The following is a 27,245-nucleotide window of genomic DNA, read 5'->3' on the forward strand; positions in this document are numbered from 1 at the left end:
ATTTCACCAAGATTATTTTCTGTGATGTCAATTTCCAATGATCATCCATAGCCATCTCTTCTCCTCAAGCAGTTACATACCTGTTGCTTTGTTTCTGTCCCATGGAGAAGTACCTGGCTGCCTCTATTCAACCATTCTTTATGATCCCACTTAGGAATCATATCGTGTATGATTTAAATTCTTTTAAATTTGATGAAGATTGTTTTATTCTATAATACCTGGAGACTGATTCTTATGTACTTGAGAATTATATGCTGCTGTTTTTAGGTGGAGTGTTCTATAGATTTTTGTTAGGTCTAGTTGGTTTATAGTGTTGTTCAAGTCTTCTGTTTCATTTTTGATCTCCCGTGTAGTTCTATGCATTTTTGAAGGTGGGGTATTGAAGTTTCTGATTCTTATTGTTGAATTTTTCATTTCTCCCTTCAATTCTGTCAAATTTTGTAAGTCTTCTTATTTTTCAAAGAAAAATATGTATTGCAGGTATGGAATGTATTTAAAAAGTAAGCAAGTAAATAAATAATTAAAAGCATAACTGGCTGAAGTATATTTCTCACACATTTTTATGTATTAGTCTCCTATTTCCAAAATAATACTGATTTTGTCAGCCCAAAGATTTCATTGGAGTCAATGAAAGGTGATTTTGGGTGGTTGTTTATACTGTAATCAACAGGTATCTTCACATAATAGCATTTAAAATCATTGTCATGTCTCTCAGTGGTCTAGGGAAAAAATATTTCCTAGATGAATAGGAAAGAATAAAAATATTTGTAAGCCTCACCTTTCATGGGGGCTATAATGGGGATGGGCAAATAGAAGACTTACAACTTATCCTATAATGATTTCTTCTTTTTGAGTCTAGGAGATGTTCAAATGTAACATAATGAATTCTAATAATATAACTCAGAAAATATTACTAGTCATGACCAGTTAAAAAAAGTTGGCTAAACAAAAGTTAAGAAAAAGATTCACAATAGCCTCGAAAACAATAAAATACTTGGGAATCAATCTCACAAAAGAGGTGAAAGATCTCTACAATGAGAACTACAGTACACTAAAGAAAGAAATTAAAGAAAACCTTAGAAGATGGAAAGATCTCCCATGTTCTTGGATAGGAAGAATTAATATTGTCAAAATGGCCATACTACCTAAAGTGCTATACAGATTCAATGCAATTCCAATTAAAATCCCAATGATGTACCTTACAGAAGTAGAGCAAGCAATCATGAAATTCATCTGGAAGAATAAGAAACCCAGAATAGCTAAAGCAATCCTTAGCAGGAAGAGTGAAGCAGGGGGTATTGCAATACCATATCTTCAACTCTACTACAAAGCAATAGTAACAAAAACAGCATGGTATTGGTACCAAAATAGAAAGGTAGATCAATGGTACAGAATAGAGGACATGGACACAAACCCAAATAAATACAATTTTCTAATACTAGACAAAGGGGCCAAAAATATGCAATGGAGAAAAGATAGCCTCTTCAACAAACGGTGCTGGGAGAATTGGAAATCCATATGCAACAGAATGAAACTAAACGCATATCTCTCACCATGCACGAAACTAAACTCAAAATGGATTAAGGACCTCGGAATCAGACCAGAGACCTTGCAAATTATAGAAGAAAAAGTAGGCCCAGATCTTCAACATGTTGGCTTAGGACCAGACTTCCTCAACAAGACTCCCATAGCACAAGAAATAAAAGCAAGAATCAATAACTGGGATAGATTCAAACTAAAAAGCTTTCTCTCAGCAAAGGAAACTATCAGCAATGCGAAGAAAGAGCCTACAGAGTGGGAGAAAATCTTTGCCAATCATACTACAGATAGAGCACTAATCTCCAGAATATATAAAGAACTCAAAAAACTCTACACCAAGAATGCAAATAACCCAAATGACAAATGGGCTAAGGAAATGAATACACACTTCACAGAAGAGACCTACAAGCAATCAACAAACATATGGAAAAATGTTCAACATCTCTAGTAATAAGAGAAATGCAAATCAAAACCAACCTAAGATTCCATCTCACCCCAATTAGAATGGCGATTATCAAGAATACGAGCAACCACAGGTGTTGGTGAGGATGTGGGGAGAAGGGTACACTCATACATTGCTGGTGGGGCTGCAAATTAGTGCAGCCACTCTGGAAAGCAGTGTGGAGATTCCTTAGAAAACTTGGAATGGACCCACCATTTGACCCAGCTATCCCTCTCCTTGGCCTATACCCAAAGGACTTAAAATCAGCATACTACGGAGATACAGCCACATCAATGTTCATAGCTGCTCAATTCACAATAGCCAGATTGTGGAACCAACCTAGATGTCCTTCAATTGATGAATGGATAAAGAAACTGTGGTATATATATATATATATATATATATATATATATATATATATATATATACACACAATGGAATATTACTCAGCCATAAAGAAGGATAAAATTATGGCATTTGCAGGAAAATGGATGAAATTGGAGCATATCATGCTAAGTGAGATAAGCCAATCTCAAAAAACCAAAGGTCGAATGTTCTCGCTAATAAGTGGATGAGGACACATAATGGGAGGAGGGAGGGGTTAGTGTTAGGGTTAGAGTTAGGGTTAGGGAGGGGGGCAAGAATGGAGGAAGGAAGTACTGTATAAAGGGAAAAGAGGAGTGGGAGGGGTGGGGGGAAGGGGAAAAAAATAACAGAATGAATCAAACAACATTACCCTATGTAAATTTATGATTACACAAATGGTATGCCTTTACGCCACGAACAAACAGAGAAACAACATGTATCCCATTTGTTTATAATAAAAAAAAGAAAAACAAAGGTGCACTGAGGAAAGTAAAATAATAAATATTTATATTAAAGGTTCAAAAATATTTTAACATTGGGTAATAAATTTCAAAATTTGAATTTTTCTATCCTATCATTTTAAGTAGCTTCTGATCTTATAACAATGAAAGTTAATCATGTTATATTTTTAATGATTCTAAAACCAACAGATGTTTCATCCATGTCAATTTAGCAGTGAAATCATTTAAATAGTTCTGTTTGAGTCTAAATAATGAAATACATTTCACTTAAGGAATGTAGTCAAATATACAATTAAGGAAATAAACATTCATAGATGTATGCATGTTTCAATTACACAAGAGTTTATTAACCTTTAATTCTCTACATTCGCATCATATGTCAAATTTTGTGGAGTTATGAAAATATGACATGATTTACCCTGAAGGAGAAATCTCTCTCTGTTAGCATTGTACAACTAGTCAGATTCCCATGGTCTTATTATTAACAGTAGAGTTGGTTTTCTTATATAAAAGACAAGTAAATCAATTCGAAAAAAAATTTAAAGGAGGAGCATTTTGGCTGGGTCTTGAAGGTGGGAGAGACAATAGAGCTGAGGAATATTTGGTGACTTACAGGAACTTTAAATATGAGGCTGCAAATGTATGAAGATGAAGGAGAGATTCTGACTTCAAAGTAAAGAAGTATTCCCACATTTAATAATTCCAGGGTAAACCAGTCCAGCTGCAAATTATATTGTAGTATACAAAAGACCTTGAGGTATTATGAATGAAACTTGAATAACCACTTTCAAATTCCTTGAATGTGTAGAGCAACTGAAAGCATCATATCACTAATGGTGGACAATACATGCATCCTGGAAAAGAATGTGAAGTGAGATAATCCCTTACAAACTGTGAAACTCAATCAGCCTAATTTGATGTGGGTCATAATACTGTTGGTAAAGCCCACTTACAAGGCTAGCTCCATTTTCTCATGTTCATATCAATTTATTAACAGTTTACTTTCAAAGGGTTTATTTTTTAACAATTATTTCAAAGGTTAGAACTATCATTTTTTAATCCAAGTTTTAAAGAATGTTGTATTTGTTACTTACCCTTTTGCCAGAGTATACAAAGAAAGAAAGGTAGACATTTGATTATAATGAAACATTTAAAAATATAGTTGAACAGTGATCATTTGGAAAACATAAATCATTTTGTACACTGTAGGTCAGTAGACTAGAATATTCAATGAACCTCAGCTGGACAAGATGCCAGTCCAAAAGCACAGGCAGATGTGTTAAAATCTAGGGGAAATTTGGGGGGTAAAAGAGAGAGAAGAAAAAGAAATTAGTGATTGCACCAATACTTTACTGCTGAAAGTTTGAAGTTAAACCTCATGTGAAAGAAATCAAGCAGCTGTTACTCCATTGCTACAGCTGCCCCAGTCTCCAGGGAGGAATTTTGGTGTGGTTTTTCTTACCATATCAATTTAGAAGAATTGAGTAGAGTAGACTGTACAGGGCCTTTTCTCTGAGTGCAGTCTTGCAGAAACCAAAACAGTGGAGTACGAATGTTAAAGATATAACATCCAGATATATCAACTTTTCTATTTTCATCCAGATTTTTAGCACTGTGTGTATTTGTCCTAAGACTACTTCTTACCAGTTCTCTTTTTAAAACAGTGTTTTGAGGCATATTATACAAATCATAAAATCCAACCATTTTAATTGGACAATTTAATGAGTTTTAGTATGTTAACAGTGTTGTACATACATCAACATGATCTAATTTTAGATTTCCATCACCACCAAAAGAAACCTTGTGATCACTTTATAATCACTCCCCATTTTCTTGCCAGTTCCTCTCATGCTCTGATAAGAAGAAACTGGGCTTGTATATGAGGCACACAGACCAGATATGAGCCAGTCTTTCTCATTATTTTTATTTCAAAGTAGTTCTCCAGGTCTATTTCATGATACAATGTAAAATAAGGACTGTATGGACAATATTAAAGTGCCTGAATATATACTATAAATCAGATGGAGAGAGGGAGGAAAGAACTAGGGAGACATGATTATTGAAGTGAATAAAAGACTGGTATTGTTTTTCCTTCCCTTTTAGTAATACCATATGCCCTATAATAAGCTAGATTTTTACATGAATTTTACTACTATATAATATTTAAAATATGAAGATACACACATTTGTTGCTATACAACAGGAAAAGTAAAGAGAGAAATATGTTAGTCTCCTGACATATAAATACAATGTTTCTATCTTCTGCTATGAATAAATGACAGACAAAAACACTCAACTTCTCTGTCTTTGTCCTACGTCCAGGCCACAGATCAAATCAAGGTATTCCTTTTTACCTAGACTCTTTAAAACAAATTATTTTCTTCTGGGTCTGATTTTCCTAAGACAATGTTTGCCTCAGCTTATACATTTTCTTTTTCTGTAGCATTTGTAGAATATCAACTAGCCTCTTTTGGCATGTGCATCAGGAAACCATGATGCCTATCCAAAAATCAGTCTTTGAGATGGATACATATACTGACCTTCAATTAGACTATAGGTTAAGACAACATGAAAAAATCAATAGCTTATTTTCTCTCCCTATTTCTCTTTTTCTGCTCACATTTTGATGGTTGCTAAGATAGAGTCATAGCACAAAAGGCAAGCATCTCCATCTAACATCCTGTGAGGTTACCATGGGCTTCAGGGGTCATTCTTTGGCTTAATAATTGTAAATCTATCAAATTTGATCTGTCAATATATACCAATTTCCACTGTATACAATGATGTCTACTCTCTTTTTGGAATCAAGGTTATTTCTTGTTGCACCTTTTATCTCATCGTCTACCTCCATTCTCTATTCTCTTTGCAATGAGATTTATGTGGAAGGTGTTAGGTAATTGGAACTCTGCTCATAGGGGAATAAACCTATGACATTGAAGCATGATTTTCAATTTCATCACTCTTTGCAGGTGTCAAATGTACATTACCTCGTATAGGGGAAGGATGAAATTCTGACCCCTGTCAAAAATGTCCATGGGGAAACTTACTGCAATAAAGCTGTAGACTAGAAAAATTATGGAATTTATATCAGTTTGCAATAAAGGAAGAATAAGTTTGCAGTTTTTCCTCTTTTACCATTTTCTTCTCTGCTTGCTTTACATGTAGTTTTTCAACTCAAATCCTTCAGACATGCCAATCAGTAGCATTTACATTAGAAATATATACCACTGATGTTCAGAATAATTATTAGTGACATGATGGTAAATATTAAATGGAAACACTTGATCTGCCATTTTCCTATCACTAATGATGGAGTCAAGAATTTATTCACTCTTGCTGCACATAGGTTATTTAATGTTTCTCCTGATTCTGACATAAGAAAAACTGGAAAGTTAAAAAAAGGGAGGCATCCATTATGCATAAAGTTTATATGTTGGCTTCTTTTTATTAAGACAAAGACAAATATATGATCATTTTAGGTTTTTTTTTTTTTTTTTTTTGTGGGGATACCAGGGTTGAACTCAGGGGCACTAGACCACTCAGCCACATCTCCAGCTTTATTTTGTATTTTATTTAGAGGCAGGGTCTCACTGAGTTGCTTAGTGCCCTGCCATTGGTGAGGCTGGCTTTGAACTCACTGCCCTCCTGCCTCAGGACCTGGAGACACTGGGATTATAGGCCTGAGCCACCATATCCAGCTGAAAATAGTTCTTGATGTATATTTTAGTCAGCTTTTACATCTCTGTGACCAATATACCTTACAAGAACAATGTGAGGAGAAAAAGATTATTTTGGCTCATTGTTTCAGAGGTTCAGTCCATGGTGGGCTAACTCCTTAGTTCTGGGCCTTAAGTGAAGCAGAACATCATGGCAGAAAGGCATGGTAGAGGGCTGTGGCTCAGTGGTAGAGCACTTGCCTAGCATGTGTGAGACACTGGGTTCAATCCTCAGCACCACATAAATGAAATAAAGACATTGTGTCCATCTTCAACTAAAATATATTAAAAAATAAGAAGGCATGACAGAGAAAAGCAACTCAGAACATGGCAACCAGGATGCAGAAAGAGAGCTCTAGTCACCAGTGACAAAATATAAATCCCAAAGGCACACTTCCAGTGACCTACTTCCTCCAGTCACTCTCTACCTGTCTATAGTTACTTCCCAGTTAATTCATATCAGTGGATTAATCTACTGATTAGTTTACCTCTCAATCTCTGAAAATTTCATCTCCTTCATCTTTGAAAATTCTTGCACAGAAGCTTTTGGGGGACACTTTAAACTATAACAATGTGCAAGTCCTGTTATATAATCTTAGAGTGATAGATAGCTACAATTATTGAATTATGTATATTCTAGGCCATGTGCTAAGAACTTTAGATTTCCATATCTTAATTAAACTTATCTTCACTAATTGAAGTAATACTTGTTATCATTCTTATTTTATAAATAATAACACTGAGGCACAGGGCTGTTAAGTAACCTGACCAAGGTCTACACAATTAGTGATGGAACTGAAATTGGAATCAAAGTAGTGTGTCTCAGAGACTTCACTTTTAACCATTATACTATACTTCCTATTACACTCTAAAAATAAAGGGAGTTAGCCATTCCAAGTACACAACATTTTCCATGGTAGTAACCTGGACTTCTAAGGTTATTTAATATTCTTAAGCAAAACAACTAATTGAACCAGATTTCCCCATGCCTAAGTCATTTACTTAAAGTTAGATTTTAGGATACACATGAACAATTTTAAGTCAATAAAATAACGTTTAATTTACTGCTGAAGTAATGTAATACATTAAACAGTGCTCTTGAATGCAATGTGAGAAATATACATCTACAAAATAAGGCATATAGTGCTGAAGAAAATGTTATCATGATAAATCCTCAGTCTTAACTTTCCATCATGCACAAGACATTTTCCTAAGCACTATTGTAATTGAGAAGAGTCATTTTGTTCATGACTTGATGAAATCTATCTGGTATCTCTTTACTTGGAAATTTCAAAAACAGCAGTAGTATAAATAACATGGTTAGTGTATTGAAGTGGCCTGTAGTCTTTGAAATATTTCATTCCTATTAATGCACTCCATCAAGCACCAAAAATTGAGTGCATCATTTATTCACTGTCTCTCCACTTATCTAAGGCAGCAATTCTCATAGAAGGCACATAAAGTGTTTCCATTGCTTTCTCCCTTGCTTGTCTCTCTTTCTTGGATGCTCTTATTTCCAAATGCATTCCTCATTGTGTTGTTAAATTTATATTCCCAGAGTGGGTTGCATTATGTCACTTACCTCCTTGAAAGTTATTATTTCCCAATCTTAGTATAAACATTAATTCTGTAATGAATTTAAATTCCTTAGCATGAATGTTAAAACTTTTTGATGAGCTGTTTTCAAACTACTCTTCTACCTTCTTCTTTCATTATTTACACTTAATTCTATCACATCCCATACCCTAGCATCTCCAGCATACTTGACATACTCCAAACACATCGTTATATTTTTTCACTTATGATACTTTGCTTATGTACTAAGAGGGAGCAGTTAAGAATATGAGCTCTGTAGTCAGAGTGCCTTTGTTTGAATCTCAACCTTAATACTTAACTGGTGGTGTGGTCTTGGACAGATTATTTCATCATTTTGGTTTTTTCTGTAAATAACTTTCCTTACATGTAAGGGGGATTGTGATGGTACCAACGACATACAGTTCTTGTGAAGATTAAATGAGTTAAACATATGAAATGTTTATAAAAATTCTTGGTAGATAATGAGCTGTCAACAGATATTAGTTACATTTTATTGTTGTTGTTCTTATTATTTCCACAGCCCAGAATATTTTTCCTGCCAATTATACTTATTGATAGTATGTTTCTTTTAAGGATCACTCCAATTGCCCCCTTCTCCATGAAGACTTTAGAAGTTTCCCCATAAGTTATGAGACACTGTACCAGTATTTTGAGCTTATTTTTGTATGTTAACCTCTTCCCCTGTATTATATTACACTCTACTATTAGGTCTTTTCCTATACATAACACAGTACCTGGCATACAGTAGGTGATAAGTAAATATGTATTAAATAACAGAAAATGTTTTAAGATTCATGTTCAAGAATTCTTTGCATGGTTATATAGTGGAAATCCACAAAACTTAAAGTATTTTTTTTTTTTTTTTGTCTAGAGTTCTCTGATACTAGTGTGGAAAAGCACAGTGGAAAGGATATCATGTCATTTAACCTAGACACCTTTTCCTTACTCTTTTTCAATCACCTCCACAGCATGCCACAAACTGACTGCCAATTCAAACATATGCCATGTGGGCATAGTTTTCTCATTGCCCAAATTGGATCAGATATGCACATATGCTGTATGACAATTTGCTCTGAGTCTGGATTTCTAATGGTAGTGCCTGCACAGTCATAACGCAGTTTGCTGTGTACTAACTCAGAGAGAGTTATGGCTGGATTTCTTTGAAATGCTCAGGGTAGAGTGTTTCAAATAGTTTCTATCTATACTATCAAGCATCTAAGGTGCCATGGTTTTATTCATGATACTAAATAATCTTAAGTTTCTACTTTTCTTAAAACCAAGGGACAGTTAAAAGGTGACAGGTTCACACATGTATATTTTACTGGCTACTGAAGAGATGTAGGAATGTAACATACTCCAATAACATAATTCAGCTCTATTCAGGATACCCACCATTAGATCACGGAGTCTAGAAATCCACTCCCTATGACTAAAAAGATGAGTTCTAACAGACGAACAGTTATGATGTAGTAGTTTTACAGAACTACCTGCAGTTCCCAAATGTGTCATATTCTATCTTTCCTCCAGGTATTTGTGCATGATGCTCTTTCTGCCAGCAAAGCCAGTATTCTTGCTATCACAACCTCCTTTTGCTTTTCTAATTCTTTCCATCTGAACTCACACTTGACCTTCTGAGATACCATACTCAGTTTGACATCCATTCTATCTGGTCCCATAGCATCCTATGCACATACCACATGGCACCCACTACATTGAATTGTGATCATTTGTTTATTGGTTTGCTCTCCTAAACTAAACTGCCAAGAATAGAGAGTCAAAGCATATCTTATTAATCATTGTATTTGTTATGCTTTGGCATTTAATTCCTGTAGGGTGCTCATGATAGATGAAAGCTCAATAAACACTGTGCAAAGAATCAATCCATTTAGTTAAAAATAAATCAATATTCATAACCAGTGTCATTTACTTCTCCCCTAGTCCAATAGTATATGCAAAAGATATAGCATTCAATTTAAAAGTGGCCCTAAACTGACTAAAGTGGTTAGTGATAAGTACAGACTTTGGAGTCACACAGAGACAAAGATGCAAATTCCAGCTGTGCCTCTTACTAGCTTTGTGACCTCAGGCAGATTACTTATTCTTTCTAAGCCTCAGTTTCTACATCTCTGAAATGTGGATCATTCATTGTACTTATGTCTTGGAGTAATTATAAGGGTTTAATGAGAGTTTGTATGCAAAATGCTTCACGTAGTTCCTGATGTACTATAAACACTCCATCAATGATAATTATTATCATTATTAAACTTAATTATAGGCAGAAAATAGATAACATGTTTTTAATGTGAGAAATTTGAAGAGAATTTCTTCATGTAATTCTTCTAAGTTGTTAAAAAACATTTGTGGTGGAATACCCATTCATATGTATGGAATTAGGTGGTTACCAAAGACAGCCATCTTTAATGAGCCTGACTTTGTCAGTACTTTGATGCTTTTACTCTAATTGCTTCTTTTACTTCATGCTGCTAAATTTCATCTCATTTCTTTCCAGTGGATTTCCCCTTTAGTTTCAACATTTCCTTTACTGAAAACCCTAAATGTTGGCATGGGGAAAAATTATAAACATGCTAGCACTGCAGAAAGACAAATACCACATGTTCTCACTCAATATGTGAAAGTTGAAAAATTGATCTTATAGACTACAGAAGAGTGGTTACCAGAGGATAGGAAGGATAGTGGGAAAGTAGAAATTGAGAAGCGTTGGTTAATAGGTACAAAATATACCTTGAGTAATAAGTTTTACTGTTCTATAGCACAGTAGAATGTTTATGTTACAGTGATTTGTTGTATATTTCAAAATACTTAGAAGAGATGGTTTTGGATGGTTCCAAGACAAACAATAAATATTTGAGGTGATCAAAATCTTAATTACCCTAAATTTATCATTATACATTGTATACATGTTTCAAAATATCACACTATACTTCATAAATGTATATAATTAATATGTATCAAATTAAAATTTTAAAAAGTTCTGCTATTGTCATTGTAACTAAAACTGACCCTTCTATATTTTAAGATCTTGTTTGCATACCCACTTTTCCTACAAAATGGTAAGGCAAAATATACTCTGATTTTTCTAATAGCTACATGTGTATTTATCTCATTGCTGTGAAGCCATTATTGGGGACCCCAGAGTTACATTTAACTTTACTCCAAACATGTCATATCTTAATCTTTCACTTGTGTAATTTTTTATTCATGTGCCATAAAAATGCCCAGGTGTACTCAAATAATGAGTCAATGCCTTTCCACATGTGCCCCTGGAAATAAGGCATTTTGTGCATGAGGTATTCCATAGGGACTTAGAGTGATCTAAAACTAAACACAATAAATCCATCTATGCAAAGCCTATAAGAACATAATAATCCAGCCTGCTGGTAAACATGCCCTCATGTTTAGTATCCTTTAAAACCATTCAGATTAGTCACTATGATATTGCATGAGCAGAAATGACCTATTATCAGCCCCTTGCTCTGTTTCTCATTGCCAAATGAAACATTTTCTTTAATCTGAGTATCTCTTATATCTTGTTTGTTTCTTTTATATCTATAACAGATAACTTTAAATTGAAATATCTCAGAGTCTTCATTTAAAGAACTGACAGTTTGGTTTAGCTCAATAATCAGTTTTATATCTTTTTACGGAGGGGCATAGGAATTACAATAATTTACTAACTTTTTCAAAAGAAGCTCCATTACATGTGTAAAATTCATTTTAGCTATGGAAAGATGTAAAGAAGTCATTGCAGGTCTTCAACAGATTATAGCATGGAAAGCAGTGGTAGAGAAAAGCAAACAAGAAGCTATTTTTTAAGAAGAGCATATTACTTGGAGAAACCTTCATTTCAAAGTACCTTCAGGTAAGAGAAAAAATTTAGGATGCCCTTTAATGCATTATGAACAAATGGAGATGCATTATATAATGTTGGTATACTGGGAGACCTGGATCAAGAAGGATAAATCAATACTTCATGCATATATAACTTCTTCTTTTCAAGGGGCTCAAAGACTTGTTTTTTTTCTTCATCTGAACAAAGTTAAAACAACTCAACACCTCTGACTGAAAACTTCATTTTCCTTTAATAAGTTTGTATAAATACAAGATAATCTTTCCTTCAAAGTTCTAGTAAGTAGTTCTGCATATTTGACTCTAGATTGCTTTCAGAATGCCCAGGATGTTAATGAGTTTTCTGGTTTTTGAATATGTAATGATATTTCAGCATGCAGGCCAGAGAAAAGGCAATTTGGTTACATGCCCCCTTCTTTCCTTGTATTTTGCATGTGTGCCATATATTAGAATTTTGGAAATGTAAGGAACAGTAACACTCCACTTATCCTCCTATCGGATTTCTAGCAAAAACAATCACCCAGGGCATGACTGAAAGTCAGAATTAAATGAATCACCTGAAAACAGCAAGTAATGAAGAAACCAGCTGTTTTAGAATCTGGATTTTATGCTCATAGAAGCTTAGTACTGTATAGAAAATTAAAGTTATCATTTTACTTAGCTTGGCTACTTGGTTTCCTCTGAAAACATTATGCCTACCCTACCTTACAATGTACAGTCATTTTAGAGGTATCAGTGGATGCTGTTCAAAGCAGATACATACACAGCTGTGAAAATAGTTAAGTGCATAAAAGAGGAAGGAAACTAACATTTAAAAAGAACATCAAACTGTAGTCATTAGTTGACCATGATGATTCTATGATTCATCCAATCATTCAACATGTACACATTGAAAGAATATTTTCCACAAATGAAATGCCATGTAAAAAATATATGGCTATATGAGGGCCTTGCTTGTATGGGGAACAGAAAGACATTCAATGTGGCTAAATAAAGGGCATAGTAGGGCAGGGGACTAGGCAGGAAAAAAGACAGTTATAGGAGTGGGCCAGAGTGTGAACACCTTTCAGTGCTGGAAATCTGAGTTTTATTTTGCGTCAAAAGAAGCAATCAGAAACTGACTATTATATATGAGAGTATCATAATCGGTTATATGTTTAGAAAGTCCATTTGCCAAAATGCAAAGTGCAATGGGTACATTCTGGTTTTACTTGTGATAAAAAGGAAGGATACCATATATTTCTACATATAACATATGTAATATTCATGTATATGTTGATATGTACAGATTATTTACAGAGGGGCACACACAAACTGCTAAGTAGAGTCTGGAAAGGGAAAATGATGGTTTTGAGGTATAGATTTTGTTCTTTGGGGAAAGAAATATTTTTGTACTTTCTACTGTTGTACTGATTGCATTTATTTTTATCATGTGCCTTAGCTGTGTCAGAGCCCAAGACTGGATAAATGTGCTAATGCTTTATTTGGGAGGGCAAGCCAGGGCTTTGAGAACAAAGAATAAAAAGGGAAGGAAGGCAAGGAATGATATTAAGCAATGTGAGGGAATGAATTCCTGAGCTGGGTTTTTCTTCATCTTGTTCTGTGAGGAGACACAGCAGGTTGCTCTCAGCAGGTGTGTTTAGCATTACTGTTGCTGGACTTCTTTGCAAAGCTGGTAAGAGAGCCTGCTTCATGGAGAATCCTCGAAGGGAAAGAGAGGAAGGGTTTATCTTTCTGACTGTCTTACTGGTCAAGTTTACCTGTTGGGAAACTAAAACCCATATTTCCAGTTCACATCATTCAACCACTGAGAGGTCACTCAGGAAGACCAATTATGTAGTATAGTGTGGCATCTTATTCATGTCCACAAAAGAAGGAATGCCTTACTGCATTTAGTCTTGAAGTGGGGGTCATGATAAGTACATAGTGCTGGGGCTTTGAATTCCAGGTAACTTAGTGAAATCTACAAAAGGGGGTGGCTGTGCTTTTTAGAAGGTGGCAAACACAAGTGGTTGATGTTGTTTGAGAAGACTCACAGGTTTATGTCCTAAACACTTTTTCAATGTATCACTAAAAGAAACAGGCAAACAAATAAACAAAGTTATTGAGAAACCCAGAAACCAGAATGCTTCCTCTAGCAACAGTATAAAACATGACTTGAAGTGGGGACAAAACAGATGAAGAACTTTGGTAGGGGTGAGTATTACAGTTGTTTCATGGAGAAAAGATTAACTAAATCAATAGAATAAAGTAGAGATATAAGCCATACACAGAAGTATTAATAGGATGAGGTTACTAATTGGATATATGGTGTGGACGATGTAAAGAATAACAGTAAGTCTTTTATGTTAGGTTGTAGATAGGGAGAACCAGAGGAAGAAAAACTGGATTTGGCTTGGAAGGAAAGATGATGATTTCATCTTTGTCTATGTTGAATCAGAAGTGACAAAAGGAAAGATATTTTGTTAAAGATGCCCTGTTTATAGTTAAAAATATATACCTGAAATTTGAAAGGGAGATTAAGATTGGAAGGATAACTTGGGTGACATGATATACATAATAGGTAACTTTGAGTTGTTTTTCTCTGTAGAAATTCAGACAATTGTCCAAAAGTGTTTTTATTATCCTATGTTTAAAAGGTAGAAGTATATGTACTACATTTTAGAAAAGTATTAACCATAATGATTTAAGTTTCAAAGCTTAATAGGTATGTTAGTTTTTCTAATCAGGAACAGAATCCAAACTTCCAGTACTCCCAGTAGTCAGGCAATATACATTGGATCCCCATCATAATCTTAAGTGCTCTTAGGCAATAATAAAGGAAATGTCATGCAGAATATGTCACCCAGATGCTGATGAAGATAAGGCAAACATGAAACATAGAATATGAAACACCTCATAAAAATTATTGAAGATGTCATTAATCAAATCTGTATATCCCAGAGCAACAAAATCACATAAAGTAACTAGAAATATGTCCTATAAATATTTAAAAAAACCCAAAAGTTATTTATCCGAGTAACATTGTTCTATAGAAAGTATTTGCTAGGTTTAGCATATAGCAATAATTATATCAGTAGTAGTAGTATCTTGATCAATAAAATATATTCTATTTGGGTCTAGAGAGTTCATTTAAACACCAATATTTTCAGGTCGAAATTATAGTGAGCTGGGCACAGTGACAACCTCCTGCAATCCCAGTGACTGGGGAAGCTGATGCAGGAGGATTGAGAGTTCAATGCCAGCCACAGGAGCTTAGTGAGGCCCTAAGCAACTCAGCAAGACCCTGACTCTAAAGAAAATATAAAAAAAGGTCTGGGGATGTGACTCAGTGTTTAAGCACCCCTGGTTTCAATCCCTAGTACCAAAAACAAACAAAAACACAAAAAAACCACAGTTATAGGAAGAACTGGCTTTACAGATTTTAGCTTAGTGAATCCTGTCTGTATAGATAATAAATCTGGCTAATTTAAGACTAAGTGTAATGAGCTATATTTTTTCCTTCTGACCTAAGTTGACCATCTTTAATTGAATATTTATTGTGGGATCCCCTGTCCAATACCTTAAATATGTGACTCATTTATTACATACAATTACTTTAAAATAAAAAACAGTATACCCATTTTACAGAGTAAACTGAGACTTGAGTAGGTTGTCCTTCTTTCAAGGATGTGTAGCCAAAAATGGTAGTCATGAAGAAAACTGTGGAAGCCATTACTAGCATCTCCCCAAATATTTAGTTCTATTTTCCTTCTAGGCATGCAAATAATTATACTTTCCTGTCTCATTGAAGTTAGAAGGAATCATATGATTATTTTTCCCTACTGTAATGAAATCAAAAGTGAGGTAGGACAAAACATGGAAATGTGCATCTTCAGCTCTCCAGTTCTGTCTTTCCAAGTTGCAATTAACTTAAGTTTTATCAAGGAGACAGCATTTTGAGTTGGTTGGAGCTTCCAAGAGCCTAAGTGACATCTACATGGAGAAAACAGAGTTATTCAAATTCCTTTTCTCCATCCTATGCTTGGTTTACACTGTATAAATAGCAATAGTAGGAAATATGTCTTGCTATTTTACTTAAGCCACTGAATTTGGGAGTTTGTTAACGTCACAGGGTAACCTAGTCTATCTTGATTGAGAAACAGTCTATATATTTTCACAACATATTTGGTCCTCTTTCTATCACTTCTCTTAATTGGCTGTTTACATAGCTTAAATATACCATGTAATTGTTCCTCTCTTTGTTTTATCTTCTTTTCTTCCACCAATATTTTATTTCTCATTAATTTCATATCTTAAATAGAATAAGGAGAGGCAGAAAGTCTCTCATAGATTTCCTCAATTAAACTGAAAGAAATCACAGTGCCATGAAGGAAATCATCTTCCATATACACAATTTGCTGCAAATGCATGAAAATATCATTTTATGTCACATAATTGGTTTGGGAGCTGCCAGCAGAGAAAAAACATATTAGTGTCAGGATCTGACCTCCTAGTCAACCTGTCAAAGTAACCTGCAGGCTCAATATCACTCATGGAATACGTGTATTTTGCCACATCCCTGGGGCCTGAATTGTCAGAGCATAACTTGGGATGGAAGCTGGTCTTCAGCCAATTGACAAATCCACCAGGAAATTCTGGTACAAAAGTCGTCACCGTCCACATGTACTTTTGTGTTTTCCTTGAAAAATAACATGGCATTTTGGGACTCAGCCAAATTATATCCTTCTCTCTCATTGCTTGAATGCAAATTAAAGGGAATCTTGAGAAGGGAAATGAAAATTAAAGTAACTCTTTGCCCCTGGTACTGATTTAGAATCAAATTGTAAAAATAATTTTTATGCCAATGGAGTAGATGTAAATGAGAAAACTTCTTAATTATGAAATGTCTAAGTTTGACCTTAATGGATACATGTATTATGGAGCACAGCCACTCTGATGATGACTTCTGGTAGTAATGGTCAGGCCAAGTTCTCTGTTAGCCATCATGATGTGGGTGTATTTATTCTTTCTAGTGATGTTTGATATGAAAGATATGAAGTTCCTATGAGCATTCCTATCTAGGGAACAGAAGAATCAAGTCCTTGTGGATTTACTTTAAATTCAGTAGGTATAACTTTATTTTTCAAGTACACCAAGGTGAGTTTTAAAAATCATGTTCTGAGAAACAGATTAAATATTGTCAAACATAAATATTTTCAGATACAATCTAATTTCAATTTAAAACCCGAAAATAGGCCCAATTCTTAAAATTTATGTAGTTTTGTTAGGAAATTAGTGTGTCCTCATTTCCTTTAAATTCTGATTTGCCTCATATTTAATTTGTTTTCATAATTTTGCTTCTTTTATAATATGTTTTAATTATCATCTTGTTATTCAATCTTGAGACTCTGCTAATGTCAAAACATCAGAGTGAAGTGTGTATGACTTAGAAATAGCTACAGAATTCAGAGATTGAATTATAGCCAAAGTATTCTTTTGGGACTCAGTGATGCCATCTGAAACATATTATTCAAAGCATATTTATAAGTGACTAATCATTTTAATATTTGCATGGCACATCTCTAGTGCACCACTTAAAAACCCTCAGCCTTACCTCCTATTCTAGCCACCTTTGTGGTAACCAGTTCCCCACAGACTTTGACCAGAATGGTGAAGGTGAAGTCTGGCAACACTTTACCACAACCCTGTGCTAAATGTGTCTTGTGCCCTGCCCTGGGCTTCTCTGACACTGTAGCAGAGACCATGATGGGAACTTGCTCACTACTCACACAAATGCAAACTGAAATGACAAGGGAGTTAATGCTTCATAGGTTAAACTTTGACAGATGAGAAATAAAATTCAAAGAATACATGCTTCCCTTTCTCTTTAGCTAAGTAGACCATTCTGAAAAGTATTTCCTACATATTTTCACAAGGTTCAGTAGTAGCAAGCAACTAGTCACCTGTAGGAATGGCTATTTTGATAAGGTATCTTTGAACCATCCTTCTCTGTGTTCCTGTTTTACAAACTACAACTCTCATTCCTGTTTCTTGGATAATTCTTTCAAATAAGCCATTATTTCTGGCTTTGAATTTAGGGAAGTACAGGCTAAGACTATAAAAATTTATCAATTAAATATATATCAATTAAATATACAAATAAACCTCAAATCTTTATCACAGCTTACTGATTACACTATGATAGAAAACATCCAAATGATTCTCCCCTTGAAAGAAATCTGTAATTTATCAACTGTTTTTAGAGAAAAGGGAGATTATGCATTTCTTTAAGATAGAGAAAAATAAAAATTATATAGCAATGACTAGAAATACTGATCTGCACATAGAAAAGAGAGTAGTACTTCTTTATTCATTCATTCATTAATTCAAGTATATTTATTGAGTTTATATGAGGTGCTAGGGATTGTACTCAATATCAAGAATACAGAGGTGAATATAATAGGTAAGTTACCTGTTCTCATGGAGCTTACTGATTTTAGATTTTTTAGTGGTCAATCAGAGACACATGCAAGAAATTAGCAAAGGAGAAATGAAATTCTTTCTTTGGAACAACTTCTACCTCACAAATAACTTCAGAAGTAAATGCATAGGTGAAAGAGAAGCCACAGAGGTAAAATAAGATAAATTAGACAAACCAAAAGCTCATGCCAGCAATAAACTAAGAAAACTCCCTGATTACAGTCATTAAAATAGTTCTTTATTTAGCCCTTATACTTCATGACTTTAATTCTTCCTTGGAAAATCCATTTGTAAATAGTCCTGCTCATAGAATCCCTAGCAACATTGGACTTAACATTTCCTCCCAATGAACTTCTTGCCAGGCTATTGCCTACCTTGACTCAGATAATTTAAGCTCAGTGAGATATTCATCACCTATCACCAAATTTGCAGCTGTACAACCAAGGAGGCAATTATTCAAGAAGCTGCTTGAAGGGAAAAAAAATTCTGGTTCTTCTACTACTTTACACAGTACTTTAGCTATCTAGATTAATTTGAGTCTGGGTTTGAAATACCATCTAAATTATGCATCAGTACTCTGAGGCTCACTAACACTTTTCTGAAGCTTCAAGGACTGCCATCTCACTTTAACCTCATGTGACTAGATGTGACTAAAAATGCTCAGTGCCTCAATGTGTTAGAGCATTTACATCTCCTTCTAAGTGTTTGATCCCAGGTCCTCTGAAGAACTCACAAAACAAGGGGAAGCAAAAGAGAATGAGGAAACTATATTAAAAAGGATAATATATTAACATAAATTTTATTTAAATAAAGACTAATCAAATTACTTAGAAAATCCAGTTTTCTTATTGACTGATCTTTCTTTAATTGAAAGGTCACAGAAAATAATTTGTACTGAGGTATTTTCCACAATGAGTGCCTTCTGTTCAGCCTTGATAGATGTAAAAGAATAAATATGTAATTATCTCAATTTTGTGTTTGAAGTCATAGATAATAGAGCTATGTTCTAATACTAGCTATAGGCTGCTGTGCTAAATGCTTTACACAATTATATCATTCAAACTTCACAACAAACCAATAAGGCAGATACTATTATTAGCCACATTTTACAAATGACTCATAGACAGGGTCAAACTTGTCAAAGGCCACACAGCTACTCAGTGCCAGAAATGGAACTTGAATCTAAATTCAAAATATGATTGATACAGAAGACAAATATTGGAAATCTAATGTAACATAATTGGTGTCTTCAAAAAGTGGAATCTGATTTAACTTTCCTATGAACATACTTGAATATGCCACAGTGAATCTCACCATCATGTATATATACAAGATATTAATTTAAAAAAACAACTATAAGTAAATAGCAGAAAGATCAGTACAGGAGAGAGAAGGGAACAGGAGGAAGGAGGAGGGGAGAGGAAGGGGAAGTACTGGGGAGTGAATTAAAAGAAATTATATTCCACGGTTTTATAATTATGTCAAAATGAATCCTGTTGTCTCATATAACTAGAAAGAACCAATAAAAAAGTGGAACTGAAATTATCCCCAAATTGCAAGCTTTAAAAAAACTCACTTTTCTGAAATAAAGGAGACTTACACATTGCAGAACAAAAATATGCTTGGAAGATTTTTTTTCTTTTAAGACCAGGGTATATTCTTATAAAATTATTGAACTTAAGGATGACAAAAGAACCTTATAGGTACTTTGACAAAAGAAATACATGACTTAAAACATGAAACAAAATCTCAAACTGGTCTCAAAATTCTCATTAACAGTGGATTCAAGGAAACAGTGAAGTAAATCAAGATAAAATAACAATAATACAAAGTAAAAATTCTGTATACATTAGGCTTTTTATTTAAAAGGTAAAATAGAAATCTTTTATAAAAATGTGAGAACTCAAGGATTTTAGAACCTATTCAACCTTTTTGAAAAATATTGAAAATTTCTTTGCTGATATCAAGTTCCATTTTTAAGAGAAAAAAGCTGTCATGTGGGTCTCAGACCTGGGAAACAGATTCTGGTTCCTGGCAGGTGGAAGAAGATGCAAAACATATTTAAGACAATAGACATGTTTTATTCAGGTATGGTAACAGCTTCCAGCCTCTAGCTTTAGCTTCAACCCCAAGCCAGATCCATTTTAACCCCCATTTTGCCCCCGAGTCTTTTCCATAGGTTCTTTTTATATGAAGGCCAAACAAAGAAGGCACACTACCAACAGGTTATATCAGTGGGCACATGCTCACAAGCAAATGTTTATGATCTTGAGTATGTACGCTGAATCAGAGTATTTCTGGCCCTGACTAGCCATAATATAGCCGGTTCCCAGCCCTGTCTATACACTAAAAATATAACAGCCTAGCAGAAGGTTTGATGAGGGAGCCTAACTACAGTAATTTTTGGCCTGTCCAATCACAACCTTTTAGATAACTTTCCTACAGGATTAATTTGTAGTGTATCAGAAAGTTTGGCCTTGCCAAAGAGATTTTTTTATAGTAATGCTAGCATTAGATATTTCTTTAGGTTAAAATGCAACTCTCTTTAAATGCAAGTACTTCTAGAAGGTTTAGTGTTTCATAGTCACTGACAACACCTTAATGAATTAAATTTAATTGATCACATTTCCCCTCCTAACAGTTAAGTTGAGATAAGGTGAACCTGCTGCAAAAGAATTTTGATGTCCTGAGAAGAACATTTTGGAAGGAATGTAGATGGAGAAGCCTGAGAGGGTTGCAAGGATAAGCCAAAAAGCATTTGTGCACCATTAAGACAGTTACTACCTGACAGCTTTACGATTGGTTCAGCAGAAGATGATGAATGTAGAAAAATGAGCAAAATCTGGACTGAACCCAAAACGTACATTGCAAGTACTTTTAAACACGAATCCTTAATAATGTTATCCTATGATTTGCTTTTATATTATCCCTCACAATGTACAGTTTAGGTATATGATCATGTCGAACTATAATAATGGATTTAAGTGTGGCCAACAAATTAAAAGAAATATTGTCCAGAGTGCATTTTGTAGCAACATTAATGGATTACTTCTTGTTGCTACCTTACACTTAGCTAAGGCACAAAACAATTTTTTTGTAGCTCCTTAGCTTGTAAGACACATACTATAAAATATATGGGTGTTCATGTCTGTCACACATTTAATAATACTAAAGGACTGAACAATATCTAAAAATGTGACCCTATCTCCCTAGTATTTAACTTTTAGTACTTATAACAATCTATTGTATTTTAATAAATATATAAAATAGTATTTTCACTTGGAGCTCTATGGAGTTGTATGACTCCCAACAGTTTCAAAAAGAAAAGAAAAAAATATTAATTCATTAAGGAACCCAGGACTTAAATACTACCACCCTAGATATTCAGCCCTATTTTACATCATAATATTCAGAAGGTTCTTTTTTTTTTTTTTTTTCTTTTTTTGGGTGCTGGGGATCGAACCCAGGGCCTTGTGCTTACAAGGCAAGCACTCTACCAACTGAGCTATCTCCCCATGTATGTCTCCATGTACAAACAGAAACAACATGTATCCCATTTGTTACAATAAAAATAAATTTAAAAAAATTCAGAAGGTTCACAATGATATATAGATAATATCAGTGGCCAACTTTAGCAGGAGAGGTAGTTGTATTGCATCAGGAGAAAACACATCCTCTGAAAGGAGAATAAAAAGCCATTGTTATTATTTGTGAAGGGACAAAAAGAAAATCCTAACTGGCATCCCATCACTATTCCAAGATCTTTCTTATCTAGGCTTTTTTAAATCTAAGGTGTTATGGTATGGTAGAATGATTAATAGCATGGATTCTGAAGACTTATTGACTGCATTCAAAAGCTACAGCTGCCACTTAGTTGCTGTTTGACATTCCCTTTGCATCAGTCTTTTTATCTGTGGAAAGGGGATAATATAAAGAACAATCTGTTATTGTTTCTTGGATTAAACACTAGTAAAGCTCTTAGAACAGTATCTGCCACACAGTAAATACTGTATGCGCTATGCATTATCATATAGAGTTAAATTTGATGATTCTTAGAAATTATTATCTTGAAGCTTAACAATGCTTTCTTCTGCAGCATACATTTTAAAATTGCCATTAATACACCAATGACATCTATGCTTTCCAAGTAAGATGATCTTTTCCATAACTTCAAATATGAAAAAATCAGTCATTATACACTTAACTCAATTGTCCATGAAAAGTCAAAGACATCAAAGCTTCGTTAATGATAGCTAGTATGAAAAGGCAAAAGTGAGGATGTCATATGTATACCACTCTGAAAAAGACCACTAATATGTTTGCTGATAGAAATTTCACTTTTAAGGAAGAATTTTCTGGGGAGTAAAATAAAAAAAGGGAAATATAAATGATCATGTACTATGCCTTATACAAATGCCTACAATAGATATTTTTCATCATTTAAAAGAAAGCAAAATCTAGAATGTCAAATACTCATTTTATTGTTCTGTAAGCCTCAAAAATCATTATTAAATAGGGAGAGGGAGGTCAGTTAAACCATTTAGACACATCCAATAAATTTCCTGAGTTTTTCTCTAAACAATGATTCTATAGATTTAAAAATACTCATTTTTATCTCAGGTATAAACTATGGTAATAATATTTCTTTAAGTTACCTTCTTAGGTATGTCAGATAAGAGGTTATGGCATATTCTTAACTTTAAAGGTATAGGCTGTTTTTCAAATCTTACGGTTATCTAATCTAATTAATTCATTATTTGCTATTTTATGGCACTGTATTTCTCCATGTTTCAGGTCCTTCCTGTATAACACAAATATTTCATATCATAGCAGATATATTTGCTATTATTCCTTTATTCCATAATACCACAGAAAAGTGTAAAAAAATTCAAATATTCATACACACACACACACACACACACAAATTGGAATCAATGGATGGTACAGCATGTTTATGTTTCACCTATCAACCTATACTTAGTCATCCTTTGTCTTCTTAAGATCTCTCCTTACCTTATGTCTTTTCCTCTGTTCTTCTCCACAACTACTCAGTGTTTTGGTTTGGATATGAGATGATGTTTTAGTCAGCTTTTTCACTGCTATTACTAAAGAATCCAACAAGCACAATTGTAAAGGAAGAAATGTTTATTTAGGAGGCTCATGGTTTCAGAGGTCTAAATCCATAGATAGCAGGCTTCCCTCCTTTGGGTCTCCAGGGGAGTCAGGCCATCATGGTGGAAGAGTGTGGCAGAGGGAACCAGCTCACATGATGATCAGAGAACAGAGAGAGTGACTCCAATTGCAAGACAAAAATATATATTCCAAAGTCATGTCCCCAATTCCCACCTACTCCAGTCACACCCTACCTCTTCTGTTACCACTCAGTATTCCCTACCAGGGGAATAATCATTGATTGGGTTTAGGCTTTCCCAACCCAATCATTTCTCCTCTGAACCTTCTTGCATTGTCTCACATGTGAGCTTTTGGGGGACACCTCACATCCAAACCATAACATTCCTCCCTTGGTCTCCAGAAGCTCACACTCATCTGACAATGCAAAATATATTTAGTCCATTCCCAAGAGTCCCCATAGTCTTAACAGTTCCAAGATTGCTCAAAGTTCAAATCCAAAGTCTTCCCTGAGGCTCAAGGCAATCTTGCATTGTGAGCTCATGTAAAATTAAAAGCAATTTATAAGTATCCAATATATAATGGTACAGAGTAAACATTTCCAATAACATAATTTGAGGCATAGAAAGAAGTGATGGGACCAAAGCAAGACCAAAATCCAGCTGGACAAACAGGACTTCTAGTTCTTTGTCTGATGTTTTGAGCACAGGGCATCATGATGTTTACTCCAAAGGGCTTGAGTAGCTCAGCCACTGTGGCATTGTTGGTTGCAACCCAAGTGACCTTTCTGTTGGCTTGTCTCTGCTGAATTCCTGCAGCTTTTCTAGGATGATGTTCTATGTTACTGGCATTTCTTAATCTTGGGGATCTCCACTGTGGCTTAGGCTTCCTCCTCAAATCTCCATATTTAGTTTTCTCAGAGGATGCCCACAGGGACTCTGAATGTGCTACACCTTGCTTGGCCTCCAAGGCCTTCCTTGGAAATCTTTGTGGAAGCTTCCATGACCCCCTAACTTCAGCATCCTACATTCCTGTAAAGCCAACACCATGTGGTTGATACCAAGGAGTGCCATCATTTTGAGCAGTAGCCAAGCCTCCAGGTATCCTGGCTGCATCAACTTCCAAGTACCTGTGTGGCTGAATACATTGAAAAAGTTTCTTAGGCTCTCTTGTGTGAGAAGGGTTCTCCACTGGTTTCTTCTCAAGAGATATTTTACCTTTACTTCTTTGATTCTGAAATGGGTATGGTCTTGTCAGCTCCTGAGATATGCTAAAGCCATTTTATTCATTGTCTCTAGGCAAAATATTTAGCATTCTTTAGTGGGGTTAATTTCTTTATCACCCTTCAATTACAAGTTTTTCAAACATTTCTGGTCTGCTTTCTGCTCCTGATTATCACAATAAATTTGACTAAAAGCTGCTGGCAATATCCATGCCACTGCATAAATGCTATGCTGTCTACAAATTTCTCCCACCAGATTCAGAAGTCTGCTGTTTTTAAAATCAGTTTCATAGAAAGTCCCAGGACATGGGCAAAAGGCAGATAACTTCCCAGCCAAAACATAACATGAATGGGCTCTACTCCAAATTCCAATAAAGTCCTTCTTTTCTGAACCTTCTAGAGTTGCGTCTTCACTGTCCATGGTCCTATTGACATTTTGGTCTTCTGAACTCCCACCAGAATCAGCCATTAAACTCTGCTTACAACAACCTAAAGCATTTCCAGCTTGCTCTGATAAACATCTCAAAATTCCTCCCACCAATTCCAAAAAGCTCAAAAAGCTTCTAAACAACATGGTCAAGTTAGTCACTGCAGCAATCCCATTTCTGGTTCCAATTTCTGTTTTTGTCAGCTTTCTCACTGCTGTGGCTGAAGGTCCCAATCCTCACAAATGTAAAGGAGAAAAGGTTTATTTTGGGGCTTATGGTTTCAGAGGTCTCAAGCCATAGACAGCAGCATTTCTCAGGGTTTGAGGTGAAGTAGGACATTATGATGGAAGAGTATGGCTGAGTGAACCAGCTCACATGATGATCAGAAAACAGAGACTCCACTTGCCAGACACAAATATATATCTCAAAGTAATGCCCCAACTTCCCACCTTCTCCAGTCACAACCTACCACTTCAGTTACCAGCCAGTTAGTCCCTATCAGGGGATCAATCACTGAATGGGTTAAGGCTCTCAAACCTCACAACCAAATCATTTCTTTTCTTAACTTTCTTGCTCTGTCTCACATGTGAGTTTATTTGGGGACACCTCACATCCAAACTCTAACAGGTGACCTCCAAAAACTCCTGTGTGAATGCAGGAGGTGAAATGACTAGATTATGGGAGCTGTAACCTAAACAGTCCATCCGTATTTGAATAGGTTAACTGGGTGGGAAATGTATGCTTCTAGGGCTTGACTAGAGAAGGTGGGTCACTGGGGGTGTGCCCTTGTTGGGACTAATGACACGTTAACTAACTCAGGCTGACTCCTTACTCCTTGGTGAGGGAGCAAGATCAAGGCCTCAAAGGCGGTTTCAATAGTTAATGACGATAAATCGGACCACCATCAGGGATTGGTTAACAATAGTTCCACGAACGTGATCAGCTCATGCTTGCCATATAGTCTCACCTATGTGAATCCCTCAATGCCTTGCTGAACTTTAAGCTGATTGGTTTCCCCCAGCCCCCCACCCTACATAAAAGCTGTGTGATTTCCTCAATAAATGAGTTCCTGCTGACTGGTCTCCCTGACAAGTCTGATTGTCCTCCGCCCAGAGGGCTGGGAGCGGGCGGTCAGCCGGCCCTACCTATCCCAGTCTGACCTTGTTGGGGAGTGTCCCCTTCCCTTGTCGCTGGTTGAGAAGAGCAGGGGGGCTTAAGATCCCGACATCTGGTGCCCAACGTGGGGCCCCTCAAAGCTGATCCACAGCCGAAGTGAAGAGGCAGTTTTGAAACCAAAAGTACCGGCAGATCAGACCAAGCGAGTTCCGAGGTAAGGCATCCCTGAAAAGATGGGGCAAACACACACCACACATGGTGACCCTGTGCTTTCAGCTCTTAGACTCATGCTGAAGAGTAGGGGCCTTGAGTGGTCTGATACACAGGCGGAAAAAGCCTGGGACACCTTTACTCCGGTGGCCCCTTGGCTTCCTGCCGCTAATCTTTTTGACTGGTCCACATGGGATCGTGTAGAACAACTTGTTAGGAAGAGGGAAATCAATTTAGGGGAGGGTCCCCCATTGGGAGTCTGCTCTACATTATCTGCCCTTAAGGCCTGCTTCTCTCCAGGACCTCCCAAAGGGGGCTCCAAGTTTCTCCCCAAAGAGCCGCTGCCTAAAGAACCGCCGGCTACTCCCATTGCATCTCCTTCCAGAAACTTGCCACATAGTAAACAACTTTGGGAGACCTTTAATGAGGAGCCCAATCCATCTCCATCTGCTCCTCCCAAGGTTGAGGAACCATGAGGGCAGCCAGCCTCTACACATAGGGAGGGCCCACTACTGCCCCAGGGAGGCTCATTGCTGCCATCTTGTATTCTGGAGCCACATCAGACTCCAATGAAAGCCCTCGCCCTCCTCCTTCCGGATGGCAGGAAATCTTCCTGGTGGCCATTTTATGATACTGGGAGAGAACTCACTGACTCTAACCTCCCCTCTCCCTGTATGGCCTTCCCGGTAA

At 35.7% G+C, this 27,245-nt stretch overlaps 2 long non-coding RNA genes across 2 annotated transcripts in view; one reads left to right on the forward strand and one right to left on the reverse strand.

The window, feature by feature from the left end:
• Positions 1–27,245, forward strand: part of LOC306650798 — a 393,776-nt gene that overhangs the window by 364,748 nt on the left and 1,783 nt on the right. The gene's annotated exons all lie outside the window — the stretch shown is intronic.
• LOC306650800 overlaps positions 1–27,245 on the reverse strand; it is a 392,843-nt gene that overhangs the window by 363,452 nt on the left and 2,146 nt on the right. The gene's annotated exons all lie outside the window — the stretch shown is intronic.

Source organism: Sciurus vulgaris (assembly GCF_902686455.1).
Source record: "Sciurus vulgaris genome assembly, chromosome: X".
Classification (NCBI taxonomy): Eukaryota; Metazoa; Chordata; class Mammalia; order Rodentia; family Sciuridae; genus Sciurus; species Sciurus vulgaris.